Here is a 17,876-nt window from a genome sequence, read left to right as displayed (position 1 = left end):
TTAACTAGGCGACGCTTTTTCTGTTCTGAATCTGGCTCCAAACCAACCATTTTTGACAGTCCCTCAACTGAAGCAGCGGAAGGCCTTTTGCTTACATTAAGCTGATTGTACATTTTCAACATTGTATATCTGTGTGCATGGGCAGGATAAGCGATGAATTGGACTTTCTTTCAGGGTATTTCTGCTTAGATGCAAATACCAGGAAATGGAATGGCTGAGAGCAGTGCATGGTTGAGACGAGGTGGCCGAGAGGTTGAGGCGATGGACTGTTAATCGAGAATGCGGATCCCATCCTCGTCGTTATTACGTTTGATACTGGTACCCTTTCCGAGCTTTTAACTGAAACTTGCCTAAAATAAACTTTCAAATGCAATTTCGTCAGAATCGCCCTGGTGCTCCTGGTCTGTGCCCCATGCATTACTCATATCTTTTTAAAATTAAAAGAGACCACTGCAATTCTTCAACTTCTTGAATGAATGTGGAGCAGTGATCGTGATTCGGAGATTGTCGAGCTGGTCCTTTCTTCTGCTGATATTGTCACCGAATGAAAGTGTAGCGGGACCAGAGGCAAATGTTTAGGGAGCAGAAACATAAATTTCTCCTTCAGGAGGCAATGTAATTTCAAAAATATTGATCAACCTTAATGAAGAGATTTTCTGTTTTAGTGTCTTTGGATGAGAGCTAAATAATGGGCGAGAAATCCTCGTTCTTTTCGGCATACTCTCATGGGATCGGAGGGCCCGGTTTAACGTCTTACTAGCAAGACGGGGGCACCAACAGTGCAGCACTACCTCAGTACTGCACTGGAGTGTCAGCCTGGATTATGGGCTCAAATCTCTGGAGTGCTGCTTGACTTGGCTGCAGCTGAGCCACGGCTGACACCTACACTCAGGTCATTTGGCTGGATAGAAATGACGGAGAGAAATGGAAAAGTTATAATGGAGTAAACCTTCAATTTGTCGTCCAACAGAAGAGCGGGTATTGTAATCGGCCGACTATTATAGAAACAGTCCGAATTATGTTGCCATCGCTTTCTTAAACATTGAAAATCAGGCCTGTCTTTAATGGAATGGCTCATGGTCAGTTGTTAATCACTCTGGGTCTGTTTAAACCGGGAGTGCTTACAGTCCCGGATCATTCTGTGTCTGTTTAAAATGGCAGAGCTCACAGTCCCGGATCATTCCGTTTTTTTTAAAGTAGAGCAATTTCAGCTTTCATGACTGAGGTGTTGAGTTTAACTAAATGTGACTGGGCTCGTCCGGGATTTGAACTGGGGATCTCTCGCATTTTAAACCACAGAAATTCCCTAAGCGAGAATCATACCCCTAGACCAACGAGCCGCCGATGTTATGTTTCAAGTTGCATTGCGATTCCCTGAGCTGGTGCAAACCCAGCTCGCAGAAGTCCTGTTCATTCAGTTATAATATGTTTATCTTTTCCTCAATCCGCTTCTTTTTGCGAGCATTTTACTTGACTCTGCTCACAATTCTCCCCATAAAAAGAGGTACAGCCGCATCAGTGGCCGCGTGGCCTAATGGATAAGGCGTCTGACTTCGGTAGTGAGGTTTTTCAGTTATCAGACGATTGTAGGTTCGAGTCCTGCCGCGGCCGTTCAATTAACTGGGCGACACTTTTTCTGTTCTGAATCTGGCTTCAAACCAACCATTTTTGACAGTCCCTCAACTGAAGCAGCGGAAGGCCTTTTGCTTACATTAAGCTGATTGTACATTTTCAACATTGTAGATCTGTGTGCATGGGCAGGATAAGCGGTGACGTGGACTTTCTTTCGGGGTATTTCTGCTTAGATGCAAAAACCAGGAAATGGAATGGCTGAGAGCAGTGCATGGTTGAGACGAGGTGGCCGAGAGGTTGAGGCGATGGACTGTTCATCGAGAATGCGGATCCCATCCTCGTCGTTATTACGTTTGATACTGGTACCCTTTCCGAGCTTTTAACTGAAACTTGCCTAAAATAAACTTTCAAATGCAATTTCGTCAGAATCGCCCTGATGCTCCTGGTCTGTGCCCCATGCATTACTCATATCTTGTTAAAATTAAAAGAGACCACTGCAATTCTTCAAATTCTTGAATGAATGTGGATCAGTGATCGTGATTCGGAGATTGTCGAACTCCTCCTTTCTTCTGCTGAGATTGTCACCGAATGAAAGAATAGCGGGTACAGAGGCAAATGATTAGGGAGCAGAAACACAAATTTCTCCTTTAGGAGGCAATGTAATTTCAAAAATATTTATCAACCTTAATGAAGAGATTTTCTGTTTTAGTGTCTTTGGTTGAGAGCTAAATAATGGGCGAGAAATCCTCGTTCTTTTCGGCATACTCTCATGGGATCGGAGGGCCCGGTTTAACATCTTACTAGCAAGACGGGGGCACCAACAGTGCAGCACTACCTCAGTACTGCACTGGAGTGTCAGCCTGGATTATGTGCTCAAGTCTCTGGAGTGCTGCTTGACTTTGCTGCCGCTGAGCCACGGCTGACACCTACACTCAGTTCATTTGGCTGGAGAGAAATGACGGAGATAAATGGAAAAATTATAATGGAGTAAACCTTCAATTTGTCGTCCAACAGAAGAGCGGGCATTGCAATCGGCCGCCTATTATAGAAACAGTCCGATTTATATTGCCATCGATTTCATAAGCATTGAAAATCAGGCCTGTCTTCAATGGAATGGCTCGTGGTCAGTTGTTAATCACTCTGGGTCTGTTTAAACCGGGAGTGCTCACAGTCCCGGATCATTCTGTGTCTGTTTAAAATGCCAGAGCTCACAGTCCCGGATCATTCCGTTTTTTTTAAAGTAGAGCGATTTCAGCTTTCATGACTGAGGTGTTGAGTTTAACTAAATGTGACTAGGCTTGTCGGGGATTTGAACCGGGACCTCTCGCATTTTAAACCACAGAAATTCCCTCAGCGAGAATCATACCCCTAGACCAACGAGCCGCCAATGTTATGGTTCAAGTTGCATTGCGATTCCCTGCGCTGGTGCAAACCCAGCTCGCAGAAGTCCTGTTCATTCAGTTAAAATATGTTTATCTTTTCCTCAATCCGCTTGTTTTTGCGAGCAGTTTCCTTGAATTTGCTCACAATTCTCCCCATAAAAAGAGGCTCAGCAGCTTCAGCGGCCGCGTGGCCTAATGGATAAGGCGTCTGAATTCGGTTGCGAGTTTTTCAGTTATCGAAAGATTGCAGGTTGGAGTCCTACCGCGGTCGTTTAATTAACTGGGAGACGCTTTTTCTTTTCTGAATCTGGCTGCAAACCGACCATTTTTGACAGTCCCTCAACTGAAGCAGCGGAAGGCCTTTTGCTTACATTAAGCTGATTGTACATTTTCAACATTGTAGATCTGTGTGCATGGGCAGGATAAGCGGTGAAGTGAACTTTCTTTCAGGGTATTTCTGCTTAAATGCAAAAAGCAGGAAATGGAATGGCTGAGAGCAGTGTATGGTGGAGACGAGGTGGCCGAGAGATTGAGGCGATGGACTGTTAATCTATTGGGCTCTGTACGCGTGGGTTCTGGATCCCATCCTCGTCGTTATTACGTTTGATAGGGATTGCCAGCGAGGCCCACGTTCCAGGAAGGAATTAAAAGAACAGTTTTTTCGCGCATGATGATGCTTAATGAAGGGATTGTTGATGAAGTGCCTGTCTCACTAGATGCTACTTGACCTGATCAACGTTCGCTCCATCATATATTTTTTATTTTGAACTTTGCAGCGAGCATTTCTTCGGGCAACAACAAAATCAATACAATTTTATGACAGGAGTGGGTTTCGAATCCACGCCCCCGAAAAGAATGGCGTTTTAATCCAGTGCCTTAGACTGCTCGGCCACGCTACCACACCTGTGTGATTTTATTTCTGATACTGGTGAATGATAATTGAAAGCCGGCATTGAGTCAAGGGCTTTGCATTGAGAAAGAAGGAAACAAAGAGCTTTCTGAGCTCTGTTTATGGAGCGAGGTGGTTGAGGGGTTAAGGCGGTGGGTCGCTAATCATCTGTGCTCTGCACGCATTGTTTTGAATTCTACCGTTATTGTATTTAAGACTAGATCTTTTTCAACGCATCCAAGAATCCTGAGTCCTTTCCTTGCCCAATCCGCAGTGGGAAGTTTTGTTTTGCTGCCTCACTCTATTTGCACAAATCAGCAAAGTCCTCATTTCAGCCCAAACTGTTTCTTGCACGGAGGTGTTGAATTGTAAGCCATAAGTTACGTGAAGTGTAATTGAAAGTGGACAGTGACGTCCTGGTAAAAGGAAAATTTCTCTTCAGATGCTGCCTGATCTATTGAATATTTCCAATATGTTCTGTTTTAATTTTGTGCTTTCACTGTAGCAGTTTACCCGACAACACAAAACTTGCCTCAAGGGCGCAGTTTCAGGCAAAACGTTTCTGCGCCCTTCTCACATACAAGATCTACTTCCCTTTCCCCACACACGATGTAAAGGCAGGTGTTTCTGCCCACTTTCTCCTGCACCACAACATTCCAAACACACGTTGCTCCTGGCATCAGGGAGTCTCAGAGTTTCTCAGAGTGGATTGCCAGAGCAATGGGGAGCTCAGAAGCTGTGAGGGAATTGAAGGGTTGCTGAGATAGTATCACGTGGGTATGAGGGCTCTAAATGGATACCAGAGAGAGTAACGGACACTCAGAAGGTATTATCGAGGGAAAGGGAACTCAGGAGGTATCAGAGAGGTTTAATGAGCGCTCGGGAGGTATGAGAGTGTGTAAGGGGCGCTCAGAATGTATCGAAGAGGGTACGGGACGCTGAGGAGCTATCAGTGAGAGTAAGCAATACTCTGGAGATATCAGAGTGAGAAATGAACACTCAGTTTTTATCAGAAAGATTGAGGAACGCTTAGGTGGTAGCAGTGAGTCTGGTGGAACATGAGTTTTTATCGTGTAAACATCACATTGTCTAAATATCAACATGGTTAATGAAAGCAAAGTTGAATCCGAATGTAACAGCTGGTCTGCCATGTCCTAAGTGGGGACTGTAACGATCAATAACATGTCATTCTATAGTGGACACTAGGTGGAGCCGTAGAGCTGTGTAGAGCTGTATATAAGACTGCACTACCCAGCTGTATATATATTAAGACTACATTACCCATGAGGCACTAGGCTACCCACAAGGAAGCAGTCAAGATGGAAGCCTCTACAGATACTGTACCAGTCCACATGTGCTCAACAAAGTAACTAACAAAAGCTAGCTGTGTTCATAATAAGAATGTCTATTTATTAATGAACATAACATGGTACCAGGATGGTGAAGATCTGCTGAAAATTGTGAAAAGCGACATGGAGAATTTGAAGCCACCAGAGCGTTTGAATCTCACAGAAAAAATCGACTACAATTGGCAGACTTTTAAACAGTAATTCGAACTCTACATTGCAGCCATCGGATTCGGTACGAAGCCAGACGCAAGGAAGATAGAATTGTTGCTTATGGTTGCAGGCCCACAGGTGACAGAGGTATTTAATACATTTGTATTTAATCCAGTGGAGAACAGAGAAAAATTAGGAGATGTGCTAAAAAAAATTGATGCACTTTGCGCTCCCAAAAAGAATGAGACGTATGAAAGATACATCTTCCGTTCTCGGACACAGCAACAAAATGAGACTTTTGCTAGCTTTATAACTGATCTGAAACTGAAAGCACAGACATGTAATTTCTCTGAGCTCAAAGCATCCATGATTCGTGACCAGATTGTGTTTGGTATTCATGATAAAAAAGTCAGGGAACGTCTGTTGAGAGAAACCAAACTAAATTTGGATAATGCGGTGAAAATATGCCAAGCCAGCGAGCTAGCTCGAAAGCACACGAAGACTTTCAGTGAAATCAATAATGATGCGATTGCAATGAGTGATAATGCTGCTGTCGGTGCTGTGTACTACAAGGGGAAGAAACGTGGGCAGAACAGAAATGAAAAGCAATCGGAGGATGAAATTTTTAATTGTAAACGCTGTGGTTACAAACACCAGTTAAGACAATGCCCAGCGTTTGGAAAAATGTGCACAAAGTGTAATGGAAAGAATCACTTTGCCAAGCAATGCTTTTCAAAAGTAAAAACAACGAAAGGGCAACAGGTTAAAGTGATTGAGGACATTGATGCTCAAAGTGATCACATTTGCAGTAAGTGTTGACTGCTCGAGGAACTCCGGCTCCGTGTTGAAGAGCTGGAGTCCGAGCTTCAAACACTGAGACACATCAGGGAGGGGGAGAGTTACCTGGACTCTGTGTATCACGAGGTAGTCATACCAATTAGATTAATTAATTCAGATGTAGTCCGTGGCCAGGGTCAGGATGGTGTGACTAGAAGTGAGGCAGGTGCGGGGACCAAGGAGGTAGTGTTGGAGGAGCCGCAGCCCTTGCACTTGTCCAACAGGTTCGAGGCTCTTACTCCCTGTGGGGCAGGAGCAGGAACTGCAGGGAGGATGAGCAACCTGGCCACAGCACCGTGGACAGGGGGCCATTCAATTGGGGGGAGTTAAAATAAATGTTGTAGTGGTAGGGGATAGTATCGTTAGGGGGATAGATAGAGTTCTTTGCAGCCGAGAGCGAGAGTCCCGAAGGCTGTGTTGCCTGCCCGGTGCCAGGGTTAAGGACATCGCCTCTGGACTGGAGAGAAACTTGGAGTGGGAGGGGGAGGATCCAGTTGTCGTGGTCCATGTTGGTACCAACGACATAGATAGGACAAGGAAAGAGGTACTGCTGAGGGAGTTTGAGCAGCTAGGGGTCAAATTAAAAAGCAGAACCACAAGGGTAATAATCTCTGGATTATTACCTGAGCCACGAGCGAATTTGGCTAGGACAAATAAGATTAGAGAGTTAAATGCGTGGCTCAAAGACTGGTGTGGGAGAAATGGGTTTTGCTTCCTGGGGCACTGGCACCAGTACTGGGGCAGGAGGGAGCTGTTCCATTGGGATGGGCTTCACTTGGCCAGTGCTGGGACTAGAGTCCTGGCGGATCATATAACTAGGGTTGTAGAGAGGGCTTTAAACTAACTAGTGGGGGGGAGATTCCTAGAGAGCAAATAATAAAAATGACAACAGAGAAGGTCATAGACTTAGGTTGCAGTGGGGAAATTAAAAATCAGAGCGTGTCAGGAAGGGGCAGAAGGTATGCAGTAAAAGGTAAAGTGCTAAAAAGGGGAAAAGCAGGAACTAAGTGTCACAAAACATCTTTGAAAGATCTCTATCTGAGTGCACGTAGCATTTGTAACAAAATAGACGAGTTAATGGCACAAATAACTACATATGGGTATGATCTTGTGGCCATTACAGAAACATGGCTGCAGGGTGACAATGCCTGGGAATTAAACATACCAGGTTTTTTAACGATCAGGAAGGACAGGCAGGAAGGAAGGGGAGGTGGGGTGGCTATGATAATAAAGGAAGGAATCACTGTAATAGAGAGAAATGATATTGGGTCAAAAGATCAGGATAATGAAACAGTTTGGGTGGAGGTAAGGAATAATAAGGGGAAAAAACACTAGTGGGCGTAGTCTATAGGCCTCCGAACAGTGGCAACTCTGTTGGACGGAGTATCAATCAGGAAATAGTTGAGGCTTGTTATAAGGGAACATCTATAATTATGGGGGATTTTAACTATCATATTAATTGGACAAATCAAATTGGGCAGGGCTGTCTTGAGGATGAGTTCATTGAGTGTATTAGGGATGGGTTTCTTGAGCAGTATGTAACTGAACCGACCAGGGGGCAAGCAACCTTAGATCTGGTCCTGTGTAACGAGATGGGATTAATTAAAAATGTCCTAGTAAAGTATCCCCTTGGAATGAGTGACCATAACATGGATGAATTCCATATTCAATTAGAGGGTGAGAAGGTTGGATCTCAAACAAGTGTGCTAAGCTTGAATAAAGGAGACTATGAAGGTATGAGAGCGGATTGAGTAGAGTGGATTGGGACAATAGATTAAAGGGTAAGACTGTAGTGTCCGTGTGTAGATAAAGACACTGAAGACAGGAGTTGGTTCATAGGTATTTACTAAGCAAGTCTGGGGGGTGGTCTAAATGATATACACAATACACAGGCTTATATAGCCCAAGTGGCAATTACCGGCATTACGCACACCTGGGGCTCTTAAAGGCACATACACCACCATTGCTCTTAAAGGCACATACACCACAATTCCTCCCCTTCTAGCTAACTAGTACATCATATTTTAAGTAATTATTAATTAAATGTTATATGCAAAATAAGATACATTGCTGTATTAATTAATTATAAGTTAGTCTCTCAGGAGGCTTCGTGACTCGGTCCGGATAACGCCTCGGGGGTGTAGTAGTTTCTGGTGGTGTAGTAGGTTCTTCTGGCAAGGCTGATTCGGCTTGAATGCCAGTGTCGGGTTCATCGGGTTCCAGTCTCACCGGATCGGAGGTAGATATGGGTATATCTACTTCATCGTTAGATGTATAGAGTGGTGGTGTAGGTTGTCCCTTTTCAGATGACTTGATGATTTGGTCAGCATGGCGTCTTATTATGCTTTCTCCGATGTCCACGGTATACATCAGTGGTCCTAGTCGTGTGCAGATAGTTCCAGGCTGCCATTTCTCGGTACGGTAGTCCCGGGCCAAAACCGGTTGGCCTATCTGGAAGGTCCTAGTTGGCTTTTCATTCATGCCCTGAAACTGCCGGTTCTCCACGTCCCTTCGGATGTTGGGCTTGACCAAATCCAGCCGGCATCTTAGGTTTCTATTGTACAACATCATGGCGGGAGTTTGGTTAGTAACCATATGTGTTGCATTCCTATATGCAAATAAGAAGTTATCCACCTTGTGCTGAAGTTTTATGTTTTCATTACCCATGGCCTTTATGGCCTTCTTGAAGGTCTGGACAAACCTTTCAGCCAATCCATTGGTGGCGGGATGGTATGGGGCGGACGTGTAGTGCTTTACCCCATTGTTCTTTAAGAACTTTCTGAATTCTTCGGACACAAATTGCGGTCCATTATCAGAACATATCTGTTCCGGCAGCCCATTCCTGGCAAATATGGTCCTTAATACTGTGATGGTTTTTTCCGTGGTGGTGGAGGACATCTTTATTACCTCCGGCCACTTGGAGTGTGCATCAACCGCGATTAGAAACATTGAGTCCATAAATGGACCAGCAAAGTCGATGTGCACCCTTTGCCAGGGAGATGAGGGCCACTCCCATGGATGTAGAGGGGCTTGTGGTGGAGCGTTTTGGACCTTCTGGCATCCTAGGCAGCTCTTGGTCATTTCTTCGATGTCTCCATCGATACCTGGCCACCATACAAACGCCCTAGCTAGGTTCTTCATTTTCACTCCACCCAGATGCCCCTCGTGAAGCTCCTTTAGCACTTTATCCTGGAGTTTGGGTGGAATCACCACTCTGGATCCACACATCAAGGTTCCTCGGCACACTGACAGCTGTTCTCTTCTTTGCGAGAATGCTGGCAACAGTGGCTCGCCATGTGCTGGCCACCCCTTCACTGTTAAATCGTAGACCCGTGAGAGAGTAGGGTCATTTCTTGTCTCCCTTTCAATGGCAGAATTTGTCACCGGTAGACATTCCACTATGGTAGAGTGGAATATCTCTACTGGGTCTTCTGTAGGTGCCTCTTCTATCGTTGGCAACGGTAGGCGCGATAAACCGTCAGCATTCCCATGCTGTTTTGACCCTTTGTATTCAATGTTGTATTGGTGTGCCCCTAGAAAAAGGGACCACCTCTGTAGTCTTTGTGCCGTCATAATGGGGACACCTTTTTTAGGGTTGAATATGGAGATGAGGGGTTGATGGTCAGTCAGCAAGGTAAATTTTTGTCCGTGTAGGTAATGGTTGAATTTCTTCACTCCCCATACCAGGCTGAGTGCTTCCCTGTCTATTTGGGCATAGTTACGCTCAGCTGAGTTTAATGAGCGTGACGCAAAAGCTATCGGCCGTTCTGAGCCATCAGGGAATATATGGGATAATACCGCGCCTATGCCGTAAGGGGATGCATCGCACGCCAGTCTGATTGGTAGTGATGGGTTGTAATGAGCCAAAACTTTCTCGGATGTGATTAAGTCTTTACATTTATGGAAGGCACGTTTACAGTCTTCGTTCCATTTCCAAATCACTCCTGTCTGTAGAAGATCATTAAGAGGGTGTAGAATAGTTGATAAGTTCGGTAAAAATTTATGATAGTAATTTATTAATCCCAGGAATGACCTTAATTGTGAAACATTTTCCGGTGCTGGGGCTTTTATAACTGCTTCAATTTTTTCAGGTGACTTATGCAACCCTTCCTTATTAATTATGTGGCCACAATATGATATCTGATTTTGGAAAAATTCGCACTGGGGGCGATTTGCTCGTAGGCCCCGTTCTTTCAGCCTAGTGGGCACCTGCTCCAAATTGGCAAGGTGCTCGTTGTCGTTTTCTCCTGTTATAAGGATGTCGTCTAGGTAGCATTGAGTCCCCGGAATCCCTTGCAGGACTTGCTCCATAGCTCTTTGCCAGATAGCTGGAGCTGATGCTACTCCAAAAACCAGTCGATTGTACTGGTACAGGCCTTTGTGTGTGTTTATTGTGAGATACTTTTTAGAGGTCTCCTCAACCTCCATCTGTAGATATGCCTGTGCCAAGTCAATTTTTGTGAAACGTTTCCCTCCGGATAGTGAGGCGAAAATATCTTCTATCCTCGGAAGAGGATACTGTACCGTGTGAAGGACCGGGTTTACAGTCACCTTAAAGTCCCCACAGATGCGAATTTTTCTCTGTTCCTCAGAGTTATTTTTCAATGCTTTTTTCATGACTGGAACGATGGGTGTTGCCCATTCGCTCCAATCTACTTTGGATAATACGCCTGCCTTTTCCAAATTCTCCAGCTCTGCCTCGACTGCCGGACGTATTGCGTATGGCACCGGTCTTGCCTTAAAAAATTTGGGAATTGCTGCATCTTCCACTTTTATTGAGGCGGTGATGCCTTTCAAGGTTCCTAGTTTCTCTTGAAACACTTCTTTGGCGTTGGCCAAGATGTCTTTTAATCGTTCAGGTATGATGTCATCATTGTTTTTTTCCTTACTGGTCACCGTCAGTGCCTGAATGGAGTGCCAGTCTAAACGTAGCTTCCTTATCCATTCACGTCCCAACAACGGTGGACCACCATCTTGTAGAATGTATAAATACAACTTTTGTATTTCTTTGCCGTTGTATACCACAGGCACCCTTATTTTTCCTTTGGGGTAGACTTTCTGCCCCGTATATGTTTTTAAGATAATGGATGTGTCTTTTAGAGGTATATGCGAAAATAGCCTCTCGTAATCTCGTCGATTTATCACGGTTAGAGCTGATCCTGTATCTAGCTCCATTTTAACTGGGGACCCTGCTATTGTGAGGGTAACCCAAATGGTTTGGTAATCTTCATTGGCAATTACATTGTGTAATTTGAGAGAGCTTAGTCTCTTGTTCCCAGAGTCGCTATCACTCTTCTGGTCTTTGGAGCTACTGTCCGTCATCATTTGTACCTTTCTGTGCTTTTCCTTATTGATTCTTTTCTCGTTAGTGGATTTTTTATTTTCAGATCGGCATACACGTGGAATGTGTCCTATCTTTCCGCATCGCTTGCATGCTTTTTCTTTGATCCAGCAATCCCTCTGATCATGGTTGGATCTGCCGCATCGATAACATTTCTTGAAACCCCGTGTCATTTCATGGGTGCCGAAGTCCTGTGGCCTTTGCTGTATCTTTGCCGCTCCTATTGCACTGAAAGCCTTGTCCAGTGTTAAATCTTTTCTAGAAGATAACTTCTTTTGTGTTTCTACACTTAGGGGATCGCAGATGAATTTGTCTTGCAGAGAATCTGCCAGTCCTGCCTCGAATTGGCAGTGTAGGGTATCAACAATCTCTTCAAAATTATTGTCCATCGGTTCGGCTGGAGTGATTAAGTTGCGTAACAGCTTGTATGTTTCTGCGCCCATTAGATCCAGAAGAACTGAAGCTTTTTTTTCATCTTCTATTCCATTTGCGGTGCAAAACACCTCCACTCTTTCTACATATGTGGTCCAATCCTCTATCTTGTTATCAAAAACATCAATATTGCCAAAGTTAGGCTCTGTTTCGTTATCAAAAGCATCAATATTGCCAGACATAGGCATTTCAAAAAAAAGATATGGCGCTTCCCGCGCTTTTTTTTTCTCTGTAGCAACGATATGGTGCTTCCCGCGCTTCCCCGCCGCTGCTACCGATAACAACGCTGTTTTACTGTGGTTTCCGTTTATTCACTGTTGGAGACTCGTTCCCGACGGAGGTCTAAATGCTGACCTGCTTGCCGCATCGGCCATCTCCCGAGTGCACCCTCCCAGTCCGTTATTGCTTGCCTCCGATTTCGCTGCTTGTCTCAGCTGTAGAGCCCACCACTGGAGCCCCAGCCTGACGCCCAGGAAGGATTAGCACAGTACCTGCCACCAGCTTGGCCAGCTGGTGAAACCACAGTTTCTATTACTTCCTTGAGTCTTCTGGATGCTGGAGGAATCGATGTCCTTGAGTGCTGCCGAATTGCAGGTAAGTCCGTTTCCACTTCGTCGCCACTGTAGTGTCCGTGTGTAGATAAAGACACTGAAGACAGGAGTTGGTTCATAGGTATTTACTAAGCAAGTCTGGTGGGTGGTCCAAAGGATATACACAATACACAGGCTTATATAGCCCAAGTGGCAATTACCGGCATTACGCACACCTGGGGCTCTTAAAGGCACATACACCACCATTGCTCTTAAAGGCACATACACCACAAAGACGATACATGATCAGTTGTGTACATTTAAGGAGTTATTTTACAACTTCCAAAAAATATATATTCCACTGAGAAGAAAAGAGTGTAAAAGAAAAGACAGCCATCCGTGGCTAAGTAAAGAAATTAAGGATAGTATTCGACTAAAAACAAGGGCATATAAGGTAGCCAAATCTATTGGGAGGATAGAGGATTGGGAAAACTTTAAAAGACAGCAAAAAATAACAAAAAGATTGATTAAGAAAGGGAAGATAGATTATGAAAGTAAATTAGCATAAAATATAAAAACAGATAGTAAGAGTTTTTATAGTGATATAAAAAGAAAAAGAGTGGCTAAAGTAAATGTTGGTCCCTTAGAGGATGAGACCGGGAAATTAATGGTGGGAAATATGGAGATGGCAAAAACACTGAATGAATATTTTACATCAGTCTTTACAGTAGAAGACACTAAGAATATCCCAACACTGGATAAACAGGGGGCTAAAGGGGGGGATGAGCTAAACATGATCAAAATCACTAAGGAAGTGGTACTCAGTAAAATAATGGGACTCAAGGCGGATAAATCATCTGGACCTGATGGCTTACATCCCAGGGTCTTGAAGGAAGTGGCGGTAGGGATTGTGGATGCATTGGTAATAATTTTCCAAAACTCCCTGGACTCGGCAAAGGTCCCGGCAGACTGGAAAACTGCTAATGTAACACCCTTATTTAAAAAGGGCAGTAGACAGAAGGCTGGAAACTATAGACCGGTTAGCCTAACATCTGTGGTCGGTAAAATTTTGGAGTCCATTATTAAGGAGGCAGTAACAGGACATTTAGAATATCATAATTTAATAGTACAAAGTCAGCATGGTTATATGAAGGGGAAGTCATGTTTGACAAATTTGCTGGAGTTCTTTGAGGAAGTAACATATAGGGTGGATAAAGGGGAACCAGTGGATGTAGTGTATTTAGACTTCCAAAAGGCATTTGACAAGGTGCCACACAAAAGATTATTGCTTAAGATAAAAAATCACGGGATTGAGGGTAATATTCTGGCATGGATAGAGGATTGGCTATCTAACAGAAGGCAGAGAGTTGGGATAAATGGTTCATTCTCAGACTGGCAATCAGTAACTAGTGGTGTTCCGCAGGGGTCAGTGCTGGGGCCCCAGCTCTTTACAATCTATATTAACGATTTGGAGGAGGGGACCGAGTGTAACATATCAAAGTTTGCAGATGATACTAAGATGGGAGGGAAAGTACTGAATGAGGAGGACATAAACAACCTGCAAGGGGACATCGACAGGCTAAGTAAGTGGGCAGGGATTTGGCAGATGGAATACAATACTGGAAAGTGTGAGGTTATGCACTTTGGCAGGAAAAATCGTAGAGCAAGTTATTATCTTAATGGCAAGAAACTGGAAAGTACTGAAGTGCAAAGGGATCTGGGGGTCCTGATGCACGAAACTCAAAAGGTTAGTATGCAGGTGCAGCAAGGGATTAAGAAGGCCAATGGAATGTTGGCTTTCATTGCTAGGGAAATAGAATATAAAAATAGGGAGGTATTGCTTCAGTTGTACAAGGTATTGGTGAGACCGCACCTGGAATACTGCGTACAGTTTTGGTGTCCATACTTAAGAAAGGACATACTTGCTCTCGAGTCAGTACAAAGAAAGTTCACTCGGTTAATCCCAGGGATGAGGGGATGGACATATGAGGAGAGGTTGAGTAGATTGGGACTCTACTCATTGGAGTTCAGAAGAATGAGAGGCGACCTTATTGAAACATATAAGATTGTGAAGGGGTTGGATCAGGTGGATGCGGGGAAGATGTTGCCGATGATGGGTGAAACTAGAACTAGGGGGCATAGTCTTAGAATAAGAGGCTGCTCTTTCAAAACTGAGATGAGGAGGAACTACTTCACTCAGATGGTGGTAGGTCCATGGAATATGCTGCCCCAAAAAGCTGTAGAAGCTACATCATTACATAAATTTAAAACAGAAATAGACAGTTTCCTAGAAGTAAAGGGAATTAAGGGTTATGGGGAGCGGGCAGGAATTTGGACATGAGTCTGGGTTCGGATCGGTCATGGCCCTGTGGGTAGCGGAGCGGGCCCAGGGGCCGTGTAGCCTGATACTGCTCCTATTTCGTGTGTTTAATTCTGTTAGATTCAGGAGATGGTTCTGTGATAGTGGATTGGCGGTTAGGATCAGATCAGCCATTACTTATTGAATGGCGGAGCAGGCTCGAGGGGCCGACTGGCCTGCTCCTGCTCCTATTTCTTATGTTCTTATGTTCTTATCATTTAAGTGAGACATTTTTTGTAGGAATGGTGTCATGTGACGATATCAAAAAAAATACAGAAAATGTGCAGCCCTCAGAAATGGACAATGCTGAACATAAAGTCAATGCAGTAAAAGTGGACAAATGGATGATCCCACTGCAGATAAATGGAGCATTAGTTACATTGATACTGGACACTGGGGCAAAAGCAAACTTAATCAGTATGAGTGACATAAAAAATATGAAAGAAAAGCCGAAAATACAGAAAAAGTCAGTACTACTGAAGAGCTATAATGGACAGAACATAGATAGCTTAGGTGTATGCAGACTTAAAGTGACAGTCAAAGACAAAGTGCATCGTCTCTTGTTTTCTGTTGTGGCTGAACGACTTGATTCGATACTAGGTGACAAAGCTTGTGAAGACTTAGAACTGGTCAAGAGAGACTACCGTATAAACTGTGCCATAAGCAGACCAGATGACTCAGGTGATGAAGCAGAGAGCCCATCAAGGATGAAAAGGTGAAAGGTATCCATGTCTTCAAAAAGCCTAGTTTCTCCAAGAAGAAGGAAAAATACTTTCAGGTCAAAGAGAAGCCAAAGGAAGAAAAGCACAAAGAGGAAAACACAAGGAGAAAAAGTCCAAAGATATAACCGCAGCAGATGTTGTTAAGCAGTGGAAAGAGAAAAAGAAAAAGAAGAAGCCTGCACCAGAGCAGGAAGCAGTTCCGGAGGATACTCATTCTTCCCTCAGGCCAATCTTTGGTGTTCCATTAGCCGAGGCTGCTGAGAGGACTATGCTGTATGATGGGATCCAGCTGCCAGCAGTTTTTCGAGAGTGCATTGACTACATTGAGAGTTATGGCATGAAGAGTGAAGGAAACACTGAAACCCTCTCCAAGCAAAGATTGCAAGGAGACCTCGATCTATTCAAGACCAGGTTGATGAGAATGCCGCAACTGCATCTTGTCATTCACCTCCAGAACAATCTCATGAAGACACATCAGACTTACCCGTGTTGAGAAGATCCACACGTGAAGTAAAAGAGCCTGATAGACTTAATCTTTGAGTACAATGTAAAGCTTTGAATAGGGCTGACTGTTTTGAAAATGTTTATGTTTATAGAGCACTAACAAAAGTGTTACTGATATTATCTTTATTGTTTTCTTGAAAGTTGATTGATATTGATTTTGTTAAACCTCAAAGAAAGGGGGATGTAACGATCAATAGCATGTCATTCTATAGTGGACACTAGGTGGAGCCGTAGAGCTGTGTAGAGCTGTATATAAGACTACACTACTCAGCTGTATATATATTAAGACTACATTACCCACGAGGCACTAGGCTACCCACAAGGCAGCAGTCAAGATGGAAGCCTCTACAGATACTGTACCAGTCCACATGAGCTCAATAAAGTAACTAGCAAAAGCTAGCTGTGTTCATAATAAGAATGTCTATTTATTAATGAACATAACAGGGACAATGGGAAGATAGAATGGTGTCGGACTGGACATTTGCAGCGCTCAGATATACATTTATTACATTTATTACTGACACAGATCCCCCGCCCAATACAAAAATAATAATACAGACACATCTAACTATATTAGTAAATAACAGAGACGCAAAATCATTTACATTCAACACATTAGCAACTCGCAAATACACGTGTATCTAACATGGGCACACCTAAATATATTTAAAAGGATCACAGGTTATTGATTGCTAAAAAAAGACTTTAATTGAGTGTCTTTAAGTCCTGAAGTAAATATGCTAGTTTACATTAGCCTTCTTCCAAAGCCACTGGAGATTGCTGTGGAATGATATGGGCCCTATCTGATAATTTATGATGTGGAACTGCAAGTTTGAAGCACAATGGATTGATTCCACTGGCCCTGTTCTGCTGACTGCCAACACAATACATACTTACAACCAATGAAACAAACCTGCCTTGGATGGAAGTGGGCTTCGTTTTCTGGAAGGAATAAATCAACTGGGCCGAAAAATTACCTCCAAAAAATCTAGATAAAATCGTTCTGTATAAGTAAAGGACAAATTGTCAGAAGTGGAATTCGAACACTCGCCTCTAGAGGAAATTACAACCTAAACAGAGCGCCTTAGACCATTCGATCATTCTGACCTCCTGATTCAAAACCTAATGACCCTGCAGTTACATACTGAGGTAAACAAAACGCGAACTGTTGCTGGAAGGCCCTGGGATTTCACTGTCAATGTGTCAATGTGTTCTGTGTATGAGGAGGCCTCGCTGGGCCGTGTGGTATCTTGCTTCACTGGCAGTAATGCGCTGCTTTCGCTGCAGTGGGTCCCCCAGCGATGGGTATTAGTATTATTTCTTTTCTTGTTATATATAAATGACCTGGAGTTGGGTATAGCGAGTCAAATTTCAAAGTTTGTGGATGTGTTGGCAACGTAATAAGTAGTGAGTATGTTATTGGCAGATTTCAGGAGGACATAGACAGACCGGCGAAATGGTCATGGCAGATGAAATTTGACAAATTAATTAAGTTTGGTAGGAAGTATCAGGAGAGTCAAAATAAACCACGTGTTTCATTTAAAGTGGGTGCAGGAACAGAGCGACCTGGGGGTGTACGTTCACATGTATTTGCAGGTGGTGGGACAAGTTGAGAAGGCTGTAAGGAGGGCATTCGCGGTCCATGACTTTATAAATCGAGGATTTGAGGAAAAAGCAAGGAATTTATGTTCAAACTTCATAAAATACTAATTAGGCACAAGCTGGAGTATTGTGGCCAATTCTGGGCTCCACAGTGAGGAATCATGTCAAGCCCTCAGAGAGTGTGCAGTGGAGATTTACTGGAATGGT

Source organism: Somniosus microcephalus, unplaced genomic scaffold (genome assembly GCF_052327205.1).
Source record: "Somniosus microcephalus isolate GS21.2 unplaced genomic scaffold, FLI_Smic_1.0 unresolved_chr1, whole genome shotgun sequence".
NCBI classification, from domain to species: domain Eukaryota; kingdom Metazoa; phylum Chordata; class Chondrichthyes; order Squaliformes; family Somniosidae; genus Somniosus; species Somniosus microcephalus.
This window is presented reverse-complemented; position numbering follows the sequence as displayed.